Raw genomic sequence first — 14,284 nt, forward strand, 5'->3', positions numbered from 1 at the left:
CTGTGGAGAGAGAATATGTGAATTGAGGTATGGGGGTGTGGACTTGAGCCTGGGCTATGGGTTGGTAGAATGGCTGGGAAGGGAGGGGCAGAGCAGACTGCGTGGGTATGGGAGGAAAGGTGGCTTGGTTATACGTGGAGGGGAGGGGGAGGGGCATTTGGACCTGGGCTTGGTTATACATGGATGGGAGGGGGAGGGGCATTTGGATCTGTGGGTTGAGGTGGGCGGCCTGGTTGGCCGTGGCAGGAAGGCGGAGGATGGGAAATGGAGCCTGTGGTAGGGTGTGTGGGAGCTGATTGGCCGTGGGGGGGGGAGGGGGGGCTGTTTGGCCCTGTGTGGATTGTATCATTGCTTGGTTGTGAGAGGGGGGGGGGTGGGGGGGGGGCTGTTTGGCCCTGTGTGGGTTGAAACATTGTTTGGTTGTGAGAGGGGTGGGGGGGGTGGGGGGGTGCTAGAATTTGATTAGGTGGGATGAGGGTTTGATTAGCCTGGGGTGGGATGGTGGATGATTGGCCAGGGTTTTGTGCATACAAAGCAAGCAAGTGAAGCAGTGGATTGGCATATGTGGATGGTGATGGTGGAATCACTGTAGTAGTTACTGATGGGGTGGCGATAGTAGTGGCTGTGGTGGTAACAATGGGGGAGGACACGCGAGCTGGGGTGGTTTTACGAGCGCGTTTTCTGGGAGGAGGGGGGGGGGGGGGAGGGGGAGTGTGTCGTGACTGGGATTCCCCGGGGCTTCCCTCTGACGCGCCTCTAGGTCCCGCATCATCATTGCGCGACGGACTAGGCGTGGAGGGGCAACACATAGCCGTACAAAACAATTCATAAAGGACGGGCTTAGATGCGGTACGGGGAAATACTATGTTACAGCTAGTCAGGGCATTCTGTAAGCCACGTACGGTCCAATCATTAATGGCTAGTGGAGGATTGACTGACCTGGAGCGTGGCACGGAGGTGGCAGATCGTGTGCTTGAGTAGGGGCCGGTGCCGGCGGTGGCAACGGGGCTGTGGGTGGAGCGCTGGGAAGCCGGTGGCGGTGGTGGGGTGCTTGTGGCCCTTGTTGGGCTGCTGGCGGGTGGTGGCGGTGGCGTGGTTGTGGCGGCGGTGACGTTTCTCTGCCTGTCCAAAACCTGCCTGAGATCTGCCGTGGGGGGGATCTCGTCTTCTGAGGCGAGCAGGTCCATGGGTTCTTCCATGCTTATGGAGAACGACGATGGTGTCAATGAGACGAGTAGACTTCACTATTTAGACGCGAAGTTATACTTGTTTGTGAGCAAGTTGTCTGTTTGTTTAATCGTAGATTTGTACGTGTGTACTTTGTCTTTCTAGACGCGATTTGTACAAGTGTCTGTTTAGACGCGAGTTTGTACTTGTTGCGAGTCCCTCTGCATGCGAGAAACTGAGCAGGGAAGTGCTGTGAGCACGGCCAGGTTTAAATACAGCGCTTGATTAACCTGGTAGGAGGAGATAAGGGAGGAGGTGTTATCAGTTAGACCTGTAGCAAGCGAGGTGGGGAGGAGAAAAGCAGGTTAGATTGGAGATGATTAGGGAAGAGAGAAGGTGGTTATCCGGTGTGGTCTATTCTCCTGAACCTTTGTTGTTCCAACATCATTAAATTGCAGTGTGGTTCTGGTTGCAAAGAAGCTGCAGTTAATAGAAAATGTGATATTTGTGCAATGTACCGTAAATTGAAGTGTCAAATGGGTGATGTGCTTGTGATTGAAGAGTGTGCCATACTGAAATATTACACATTTACCATAGTCCACTACGTTACTAGTTAGATTTTAATTTGTTTACTTGCTTCATAGTTCACAATTCAGCCCCCCCCCCCCCTCTCTCTCTCTCACACAGGCACAGCAAGGAGAACATTGTGCTTCATGGTATAAATAGGTTGGTGAATGCATGGGCCATAATTTGATGCTTTCACTCATTGTTAACTAAATAACTGCCGTACAGCCTGCCATCCCTCCTTAGAGCCTTGGAATATTACCAAAAGAAAGTGCTTCCTGTCTGAAAAGTGTCAATTAAGGGTGTAGCCTGTATTTCTGGCCATTTATATTGCAACCGCAATTACTTTGAATATTGACACTGTCAGGGGGGGAAACCTTGTATGTTCACTTAACATGTAACACGCTGTAAGGGTGAGGAGCGACGGCCAGTTCGCCTGTGTGTCTTTGTGTCAGTGTGTGTGTGTGTTTGTGTCTGTGTGACTAAAACACAACACACGCTGACTGCCCACAAGGCTCGTTACCTATTGTGTGGCACGTCGCTAACCCGGACGGACATGAGCTGCATGTTTTCATAGTAACTGCGACCTGACGGTCGCAACAACTTTCAATGTCACTTAAAAAAATAGACAATCTACCCTACAAGCTCACGGCGTCACAACTTCACAACCGGTAGATACTGTAGTGTTTTCTACTGGGGATGTCCCTCCGGTGTCAGGAAGCGGGTAGGACCTGTAATTTGATGTGATGTGATGTACACTGTGTTGTATTGTGTTGTGATGTGATGTTGAGTTTGTGATGCCAGCAGCGTATAGAGTCCGGTCCAGCCACTTACCCTCCTGCCACGGAATGCTGCCACATCCGTCAACTCAGGGTCGTCATCACCATGGCCTTCTGCCAGCTGTCCCCTCTGTCACTGTCACCTGGCCCGCGGCCACCTGTCCCCTCTGTCACTGCCAACGCAATCTCTCCAGAACGTATGAGGATTGAGCGGATCACCTCTCCCCTTCACGCACATATACAGTATGTCACAGGATTCTTATTTCTCCGTTTCCCGATATTCCCATTGTCAGCGGTGGACAGTAAGGAAATACATTTACTTGGAGTTCGAATTCACATCGAGGAGGCGTCGAGGTTGGAACGGGTCGGTGACTCTAACATAAGATAAGATCTTGGGGGTGGCCAAAAACAGTACGGCGGTTAAAAACTGCAGATTGCAGGGCAAGGGAAAAGGATCATCACTGTCGGGCAAAAACCTTGTATCTCCAAGATTCAAATTTGTACGTGTTTTCGTAAAGTCCTTCATCATACAAGGCTGTCGCACAAAACTAGTGAAAATAGCAGATCTACAAGCACACACCGCCTCGCACCGCGAGGCATTGTGTGCTTGTAGCTATTTTCACTATTTACATTTTTCTTTTGATATACAAGGTTTCCACGCGACAACGACAATATATAGCCTACAGCATGATGGAGAGAGATGACAGTAAAGGCAACACCATCAGTAAGGTGGCAAAAATATAATACAGTACTCTATACTGTATAGGTGCTCGGTTGGCGCAGTGCTAACGTGTCTGCTCACCACCGCAGAGGTTGTGGGTTGCCGTGGTGCATTTTTGCCGATCGTCTGTCTAGTCGGGGGAGCATTTGCATTTTTTTGCACGGATAACATTCCTTGGGCTAAAAACGCCCCCACAAATATATGGTTTAGTGATGAGTCATCACTTTTCACAGTTTTGGGGGAGCCGCCTTTACCCAAAGGAATGTTTTTCGTGCAAAACAAATGGTTGCAATGGATTCAGAATCTTGACAAAACCCCTAGTTTGACCCCTCACATGCTACTTAAAGCAGATTTATTTTGGTGTGTTTTATCCTGTATAGTTAATTTAATGGGACCCCAACTTTCAGCAGCTGTCACGGATTCTCCTAGGGAAACTGAATTCAGTCTTTGTGGGATGTGTTACTAGACACCTTTACAAACACATTGGTGAAGACATTTTTTGGTAAGGAATTTATTCCAGGATATGACACTATTTCTGAAGATATCCCCCGACTAATACCAGGGGTCCTCAAACTTTTTTTATACCTTTTTTGGTGACCCCAGCCACCCCACCCGGGCAGTTAAACGCTACGATAGCAATATAAGCTATAGGAGGTGGTTCTGTAAACAGGAAGACTTCCTTCAATTCCTTGAATACTTTATTTTTCTTTTTATTCCCCTTCTCAATGGTCTCCGTTTTACCTCTATTTACTTTGCGCCTGGCAACCCTGGTTAATTCACAGCGCCTTAATACACCTTGCTCTTCATTACGAGAAAAGGGCAAGGGTGGAAGAAGTAAAATAAATCCCGGTATTCATCTATTTTCAAAGAACCGATGTCTTAACCGACCTGCCTGCTATCTGGCCGTGTGAAGCAGCCACAGGTGTTCCAGACCAGAGTGTAGATGGAGTGTGCCATGGGGTTATCAACTACCCTCACAAACCACCCACAAAGAAGTAGTTTGACTTAAAATACCTGGGCTCATGGGACAACGTGACCTTAAAATGAGAAAATGAGGGCTCTGAATGACAGGGCCAATTTGTGGAAGTGCAGCCTCCCCACTCTTTAAGCCCAGGTGTTCTGGGAACGTTCCAGTTACGCAGCAGGATTCTGGCAGCTGTAACTATAGTCCCATCTTTCTTTACAATGGGGAATTCGCTGTTGTTTATTCCAGGGACCACTGCCCTTTCACCTAAGAGACCAAGCCTTTTCTGATCAGATTGCAGTTACCTTGCATTACCTTGCCACCACTGTTGCTATGTTGCTGTCATATTAGGCTCCAGTGACTGGGAGACAATGAAACATGTCCAGTCCTCTGGCTCAGGAAGTGAAGACTGACGTGTGTGTGTGTGTGTGTGTGTGTGTGTGTGTGTGTGTGTGTGTGTGCGTGCGTGCGTGCGTGCGTGCGTGCGTGCGTGCGTGCGTGCGTGCGTGCGTGCGTGCGTGTGTGCATGTGTTGTTGTTTTTTGCTGTTGAAGGTTGTGACAGGGTGGCTGTATTGGTTCATATGATTGGCTCGTGGCACCTTTTCCTCATGGTCATTAGTCTTTCTTTCTTTCTTTCTTTCTTTCTTTCTTTAGCTGTGCTCTATTGCTATGTTGTAGGCCTATGCTGTACGCTACTATAATGAGAATCGAGCTATTGATCTATTTACAGGACACGTGCAAGTGGCTGTTGTTCACTTCAGCCTACAGTATGTATGAGATTGCAGTGTTTTTCAACATGTGTTTACCCAGGGTTTTCCCATGGGGTTATAACTACACATGACATGTCGTCACAGGATATCAAGCTATCAATCTGCATGGCAAAGTGAGCACCGCTCTCTTCACACAAGTGTTTTAAACACACTTTTTGTCTTTTGCATTCTGTTCCATCTCAAAACAATATACACGTTTGGTCAATAGCTGGCAGTGCAAGACAAGGGTTCACACCTGGTTCACCTTCTGGGACTGTAGTCTCTAGAGCGCATGCACTGCTGTCTTCCCTCATAAGTTGCGTTCATTCGTGAACCTGTTCAGGTTTCATAATGTACACTACAGTATACAGTAGCTGCCACACCTGTACACAAAGCATAGCTGGACAAAACTGAAATGACCATGTGACCTTTTCACTAACAGAAAACCAGTGGTGTAAAGTAACTACAGTAAGTACATTTAGTCAATTACTGTACTTGAGTGCGGAGGCTAGCTGGGATGAGGATCAGCATCTCCAAATCTGAGGCCATGGTTCTCAGCAGGAAAGCGATGGATTGTGCAGTCCAGTTGGGAATGAGAGTTTACCCTCGGTGAAGGAGTTTATGTATCTCGGGGTCTTGTTCACGAGTGACGGGAGGACGGAGATGGAGATCAGCCGGAGAATTGGAGCAGCAAGAGCAGTATTGCAGCGTCTGTATTGCACTGTTGTGCCGAAGAGAGAGCTGCTCGGTCTACCGAGCAATCTTTGTTCTTAATCTCACCTATGGTCATGACAGAATAAGGTTGTGGATACAGCAGCGGCTAAAAGGAGTTTTCCCAGACAGGTGGCTTGCATCCCCCTTAAGGCCTGTATACCTGTCTCCGACCACCGAACCTTTCGTCAGAAAGGTCTGACTATCCGACGTGCAGCTTTCCGAAGTTTTCAGAAGTTGCGAATTTCGTCATTTCGTAGTTGAACCGGACCTTTCCAACAAAGGCCTTTAGAGATAGGGGGAGAAGTTCAGCCACTCGAGAGACTCGGAGTAGAGCCACTGCTCCTACGCTTGGAAACGAGCCAGGAAAAGGGCACATTGTTCCAGAAGGCAAAAAAGGCAGTCTATCTGTCTGTCTATCTAGTGTCTATCTGTGCAGTGCCTGGATGGATGGATGGTATACAATTTTGAGGTATTTAAACACTTCAGCCCTAGGCCTATATATGTTTTGGCCTTTGAAATTAGCCGATCTACAAGCTCACACTGAGCATGTAGATCTGCTATTTTCAAAGGAGCTTATTTTTATTCCAGATTTTTACTTGTAACGGAGTATTTATTGCAGTATTGATACTTTTACTTATATTTATTTTACTTTTTCCACCACTGTAGAAAACAGAGCTGGTAAATTCACTGGAGGGGAATCGCAAGACCAACAGAAATCACAGGCAATTAAATCAAAAAGTAAAAGTGTGCACACTGTGGCGTACAGGGCCCCCAGTCCAAAGCTTTATTGATTGATTAACGTTTCCATTAAAACGTCTTCTTCAGAATCGTTTTAGTTGAAACTCCAATAAAGTGTTTGACTGGGAGCCCTGTAAGTCACAGTGTGCAGACTTTTATTTTGTGTTCGCCTGTCACGCGATATAGTCACTCTGATGCATTTCAGGACAGGGCCTGAAAATCAGTTTTCAAAATGGACCGGAATCCCCCCCCCCCCCTGATATGCTTCATATAGGGAGAGGTATATACTTTGGGTGGGAGAGAGATATTACTTGCGAGCTTTATAAAGGCCTTGCGTTATCATATTCTTACCTATTTCTCTTTTTGCTCTGCTCCAACATTTTAGCCTTTGCATAAGCCTGCAAGGTCGTCAAGTGCTAAGGCAAGTGCTACGGGCTAAGGTGGACTCTGAAGAGGTCAGTCTGCGCACAAAATCCCTCGGTGCGGTCATCTCTGCTCACAATCTATCCTATCACTGCTATGCCGATTACACTCAACTGTTTTTACCCCCCCCCCCCCCCCCCCCTCTGCCAACCCTGCCCACCACCTCAAGCTGAACCCAGACAAGACAGAGCTTGTCTTACCCCATGCAAGATCTCACTATTTCCATAGATAATGCATTGGTGACTTCAGTTCCAACTGCTAGAAACCTTGGTGTGGTCCTGGACAGCCAGCTATCATTCAAGGCACACATTGCATCAGTCACCCGGTCCTATAGGTTCACACTTGCTCCTCCTCTTGACATGTGGAGAGAGGACCCCCAATTTGATATGTATTTGGCTGCAGACCCCCCCATCTGAAAATGTATTGTGCCAGGGACCCCCCAGAAGAGAAGATTCATGTGAGCTGTGAGATTATCTCCTACATGGCTTTGTGTGTATGTCCGTCCGTATAGTCTGTTCAACGATATAGTCTGTTCAACGAATTTAATGTAATAACGTTTAATTAAATGAACTAAAAAAAGGCACCGCTCACTTCACACTGGGTGTTATTTTTCAATTAGCCAATGTATAAAATGGTTAACATGATCGTGATGCACTTTTGCTGAGGACCCCCTGGGGACCCCCTGGAACCCCTCCAAGGTCCAATGATTTAAAGTATTATAATCAAACCTGCACCCCCTCCAAGGCTTGGAGGGGGTGCAGGAGTCCAAGGTCCAATGATTTAAAGTATTATAATCAAACCTGGACCCCCTCCAAGGTCCAATGATTTAAAGTATTATAATCAGAGCCCCTCAACTGTAGGCCTCCCAGGAGTCCAGGGTTGGGCTCTCATAGTTTGCCCCCTCAAATTGCATTACGTCCCACGAAGAGGTACTGGAAGTTGTACCCTCAGTGGTCCTCTAAAATAGCATAATGTGCTCCTCTGTCGTATGTAGAGCAGGTTGTGGTTCAGCTTCCTGTCATCAAGAACGCTGTAACTTTCCAGTGAAACCGCCTGATGATCAGATAATAGAGAATACCATCATGCTAGAATGGTGTAAAGTAACTAAGTACATTTACTTAAAGGGGAAAACCACCTATTTTCAATATTGAACTAACGTATGTGTCATTAATTGCGACCGAAGGTCGCTGTTTACCATGAGAAATGTCACAGCTTGTCTCCGTGTACACATTCTATGTGCAAACCCATACAGTATGTCATCATGATGTCATCATGTCCTGATGTCACTGTGATGTCATGCAGGAGAACCACTCTACCAGAATAGGTTTGCCGCTCTGACATCACGCTCTGGCTTCACTGTGATGTCACACTAACAGAATCCCTTTTATGCCCATATATGGAGTCCCCTGGTGTCATCAATATTAATGATGCCCTGTTAGAGAGATCCTTGTGATGCCAGGGGGAACAAATCCCTTTTATGCCCATATATGGAGATCCCTGATGTCCACATCCCTGTGATGTCCACATCACGTGACGCTTGTCGCCCTGAGGCGTCTTACTAGTATACCTGGCTTAGAGGAGTTGTGTGGAAATAATATAAAAAGTCCTCACCTCTTCTGTGTTGCCTAAAACTGGAGGATCGATTTTGGGGTTTGTATTGTAAATCACACCGTGATGACATCACACCGGTGTGATTTCCAATACACACCCCAAAATCGATCCTCCAGTTCAATAGTTCAATGTTGAAAATGGGTGGTTTCCCCTTTAAGTACAACTTTGAGGTATTTGTACTTTGCTTGAGTATTTCCAATTTCTGACAACGCATGCTGTCCATGCCCGGATGCCATTGACACTGGCTTAATAGACGGCAGCCATGTCTCATATTATGACATTATGGACTATCTCTATAGTGTTCTCCAAATCTCTATGTTTAGGCCAAACAGGTTCGCTCCACATATAGGCCAAACAGGTTCTCCAATTCTCCATGTCATACAATTTTGAAATTCAAATTCAAATGGTCTGTTCTGTTTGGCCAATGTTGACATCATGTCAACATTTTACGGACCAATCAAAGGCCATGAACGGTGCTAATTTTCTTGGCTAAGCACGTTCTAAGACAGGCAAACCAATCAGAAGCCTCTGTGTCTATGACACCATGGACAAATAAGCGTTTGATTGGTCTGTTCTGTTTGGCTAACTCATGACATCATAGTCAGAACACCTTTTGATTGGTCCATGTTGTCACCATTGTCATATTTCGGCTAATACGAAGCGGAGCTTAGGAACGGTTTGCACCACTCAAAAGAATAGGACATTTTTGGGGTTGAACTACTCCTTTAAGCAATGTATGCGTGTCATCATTAAAATAAGATAATTTCACCAAAGCAACACTGCCGGTAAATGGGAAATGGTCCATTTATAGAATATTTTTTACCAAAAGCGCTTTACATAGATTGTGCATTAAATTCAACCATTCACACACACACATCGGGAACAACTAGGGTTCAGAGTCTTGATCAAGGACACTTCAACACTAACTATGGGGAGCCCAGGATTGAACTATGTTAATGTACGCTATATGACACTACAGTTAACGTTGTTGAGGTGTGAACTTAAGGGTTGTTTTTAACAGATGGCGTGTGCATGCACTGAGATCTGCTCTCTGTAACCACATGTAACCACAGCACACACAGGAAAAAACACACTTCAGAAATAGACTGAGGTACTGTGTCACATGGCTAGACGTCTGACGCCCCGTTATTTTCCGATATTACATGTAAGTTTAACCACTTAACCCTATGAATACTTTGTTGAACGTCAGACGGTGGAAAACAGGTGTTCTACAAGATTTTTGCAGAATGTTCATCCTTTTTGAGCGGTGCAAACCGCTCCTATAAGTGGCTGTGCGCAGAGGCGTAATTTGACCAATATCTAGGGTGTTGCAAGGAATTAAGTGTGTCCACCCGTGCAGAAATGTTTCGGGTTTTATCTGTTTTTTGGGTGCTTTTTATTGCGACCGTAGGTCGCATTTACTATCAAAAGCTCCAGGGGCTGTCTGTCAGTCCGTCAGTCAGTCACACTTTTGCCCTGCTCATATCTCCACAACCGTTGCCCCGATCCATGCCAAAATTTCCACACAAACTCCTTGCCTGCCAAACTACAACCTCCAAGGATCCCCGGAGTTCCAGGGACCCCCAGGTCCCTGGGGGACCCCCAGGTGTAAAAACATTACCACATACACGTCACACTTTCCCCCTACTCATATCTCGGCCACCGTTGCCCCGATCCATGCCAAAATTTCCACACAAACTCCTTGCCTGCCAAACTACAACCTCCAAGGACCCCCGGAGTTCCAGGGACCCCCAGGTCCTTGGGGGACCCCCAGGTGTAAAAAAAATACCAAATGTGCAAAAATGACCAAATGACCACCCCCACGGGGCTGCTCACGGGGAATTCCCGGGGACCACCCACTCCTGGTACTCCAGAACGGATGCAAAAGTGGTGGCGCCCCCAGTGGAGGACCCCCTCCACTGCAGCTCACATAAAATGCCCTAACTCGGCCTAGGAGCGTCCGGGAGAGCCGGGGCCGGTACCTATTCGTCCGCCAAGGCAACGCAGAGACCCCACCCCTCATTTCTCACATGGCCCTCTTCTAGCGAGACCTATGGTCGCTTATCTCCCGATTAGGGAGTCTTACTGGTATCAATTTCGGGTGTTTATTCCCCACACAACAGTCTAACAAGGAGCTGCAGATAGCTGTTACTATTTACACACACACACACACACACACACACACACACACACACACACACACACTACAAAAGGTTTTACAGGCGTTTATTATTATTATTATTATCTAGAAACACTACTCCACAGGTTAGGTAGGTATAAAGACTAAACACTGTCAAAACTAGTGAGAGAGTGTGAGAGAGAGAGAGAGAGAGACGGGAGAGAGAGGGAGAGAGAGCGAGCGAGCGAGCGAGCGTCTGTGCGATTAGGCTCATTGAATGCACTTGTGCGCGCACAGACGTTGCGCACCAAAAATAGCCAATCTACAGTAGACCCTACAAACTTGCGTTCAATTTAGGATAATCAAGGTAGAGATGCAGTGCGACATGGATTTCTACACAGAAGATAGGCCTAATTCATTTATGTACTGTCCTGCAAACGTTTGTGGTGGAGAGAAAATGCATAATTGACAAAATTATATTTTTTATGAAAAAGCTAGGCCTGGAGGCCCAAATGACGCCCCTGGCTGTGCGTGTGTCCGTAGCCTTTTTCCGCAGCGTTTTGCCATAGTAAAATGTGTGTGCATAGCATCATGTTTGTCTAGTGATGTCATATGTCGTATGTCTGTAGCCTTTTTCCTCAGCGTTTTGCCATAGCAAAATGTGTGTGTGTCCGTAGCTGTGCGTGTTTCCGTAGCCTTTTTCTTCAGCGTTTTGCCATAGTAAAATGTGTGTGCGTAGCATCATGTTTGTCTAGTGATGTCATATGTCGTATGTCTGTAGCCTTTTTCCTCAGCGTTTTGCCATAGCAAAAAGTGTGTGTGTCCGTAGCAGTGCGTGTTTTTCTTCAGCGTTTTGCCATAGTAAAATGTGTGTGCGTAGCATCATGTTTGTCTAGTGATGTCATATGTCGTATGTCTGTAGCCTTTTTCCTCAGCGTTTTGCCATAGCAAAATGTGTGTGTCCGTAGCTGTGCTTGTGTCCGTAGCCTTTTTCCTCAGCGTTTTGCCATAGTAAAATGTGTGTGCGTAGCATCATGTTTGTCTAGTGATGTCATATGTCGTATGTCTGTAGCCTTTTTCCTCAGCATTTTGCCATAGCAAAACGTGTGTGTGTAGCATAGCCTGTACATCCTCGACTTAAATCCTAGTCTGAAGATGTTATGCAAGCACGACATCCGCTCACTTCACATTGGGTGTGATTTTTGAGCGATGCAAACCGCTGCTATAGACCGCTTTTTTGTGGCGGAACTATTGTGGCGGAACTATTGTGCCGCAGCGCACGTTTCCGGTCGGACATATTTGACCGGCGGACTATTTTATACAGAGGCAAAATATGAGGGTAATACAACTGTATACAGAGGTTTGGAAACGACATCTTGCAAAGGTGACATGGGTGTTTGAATTTTTAAGCTATATTTAGTACATATGTAGTACATCTTGGCCAAGTGGTTTGGTATTTAAGTTAGCGATACATGACCCGGAAGTAGATCACTTACTCTTTTGTAATATAAAGATGAATATCACTGATAAGCGATAAAATAACCACACTTTTAGACAGACTGTGGATAATTTCACAGGTTATAAACGACAGGCAGCTAATACAAGTTTAAAATACAAATGAACAGACTTTGAAAAACTAAAATATTCATCTTCTCGCCTCTTCTCGCCTCTCTGGGGGCCTCTCTCGAAGTAAATAAGGTCACTTATCATTATGACACTCTTACAAGTTACAATCTGTAGCTTGGTCAACTAACTGACGAAAAATGACAAACAGACCTTGACAAACTAAAATATTCCTCTTCTGGCCTCTGTCGTTATTCACACACACACACACACACACACACACACACACACACACACACACACACACACACACACACACACACACACACACACACACACACACACACACACACTGGGTCAGTCCTGGGCTCTGCAACGGACTGACCTCATGCTTCCTTCTATACATGAGGAGTCCAAGTTGCTTCTTTTTACCTGACAGTGGGGATTTCCCCGGTTTGGACGTAGCGCGTGGAAGGAACACGTTATTCCAACCAGTTTCTTTCCCCTCCATCAGGCGCCCCGGCTGGCCAGGGGGAGGCATTATAGAGACCAGGATTACTGTTTTTGTGAGGGTATCTAGGAGACACGGGGAGAACATGCAAACTCCACACAGAAAGGCCCTATAAGTGATGTTATGATGTTATATTTATAAGTGAAAGCACTTTAATCAGCTTCATTGTATTCCCGAAAAATGTATTAAACATTGGTAGGACATATTAGGCCTATCAATAATATGATTCTATGATTGTTATTGGTGATATATTGGTGAGTTCTACAAGCTCAAATCCACAAGCTGGAAACGTGGCACAAACAGTTAGTGATGCTTTAGTGTGAAGCTGTAGTGTGATCAAGCAGGACACTAATTTATGAAAAACAACAAACATGGAGATAGGATTTTTCTGCCCGACAACGACATTTAAATCAACCAATCAGATGATAGGTGGGTGGAGCCTGCCACTATATAAAACAGAGCACAGACTCCTGTGTGTCATTCTGCAGTCAGAATGTGGCTCCTCCCCTTCCTGTTGCTGATCTCCACGGCAGACACCAAGCCGGTGTACGATGGTGAGTGACACTTTTACTGTCTATCTATCAAGACTGACTATCTAACAGGGGCGTCAATTGGGTATGGCAGGGGTATGCAGCTGCCATACCCTGGGTCCAGGGGGGGAAATTAAAGTGACTTTTAAATATAAATCCATGAATGTCTCTTTGCCTATCTGCTCTGGTTATTATGTTGTTAAATTACAGTAAAATAACTACAAGTGCAAAATTTAACAAAATGGTCACTTTAACAAGGTATTATAATTCTATTCTCCACATTTGTATTCTCCCCATCTTGAGAAGATGGTATATTCCCAGGTTCCGCAGGTCAGCTGCACAGGTGCAATGCATTATTGTTAATTGTGGCACGTAACATGCCAAGTTTAGCTGCACTTGAACAACCATTCCAGGCTGCCATATCCAGCCCAAGAAACTGTAGAAACAGGGGAAAATTTTAAATGTACTTCTTAAAATAAATGTATCATGCCTGTTGCTAAGGTATGATACATTTACTTCGTGCACGTGCAAGACACCCGTCATGTTGCCATACCTTAGCTTTTTCTGAACTGACGCCACTGCTATCTAAGAGTTGTACTTCTTGTCTAAGAAGCATATATTCTACGTTTTACATCTACTGCACTATATCTAAGAAGCATATCTGGAGCCGTTGCTCCCTTTGCTCCAATGATTAGGCGCCAGTGATATACAGTATATATATATGTATATATATATATATATATATATATATTAGTGCTGGGACTTTAACTGATTAATTGCGATTAATTAATTACAGAAAATTAACGCGATTAAAAGAATTAACACATTTTAATCACACTTAGTTTTTGCACCGCAGAACCTTCAGTTTCGGGGATACCGATCATAGCGATGCACCAACCAAGAAGAGACAACAAACGCAAAGGCAGAAGTAGACGATCAGAGCGCTTTGCTTGGCCAGTGGATGCGAAATTTCGAAATTTAGATTTAAAAAAGAAAATGTTTTACTTGAAAAAAATGCTTCTCAGGTTAAATATTTATATATATTATATATATACAGGTTAAATAATATATATATATATGCGATTAAACATGCGATTAATTTCGATTAATTAATTACAAAACCTCTGATT

Source organism: Nannobrachium achirus (genome assembly GCF_963921795.1).
Source record: "Nannobrachium achirus genome assembly, chromosome: 12".
Lineage (NCBI taxonomy): Eukaryota > Metazoa > Chordata > Actinopteri > Myctophiformes > Myctophidae > Nannobrachium > Nannobrachium achirus.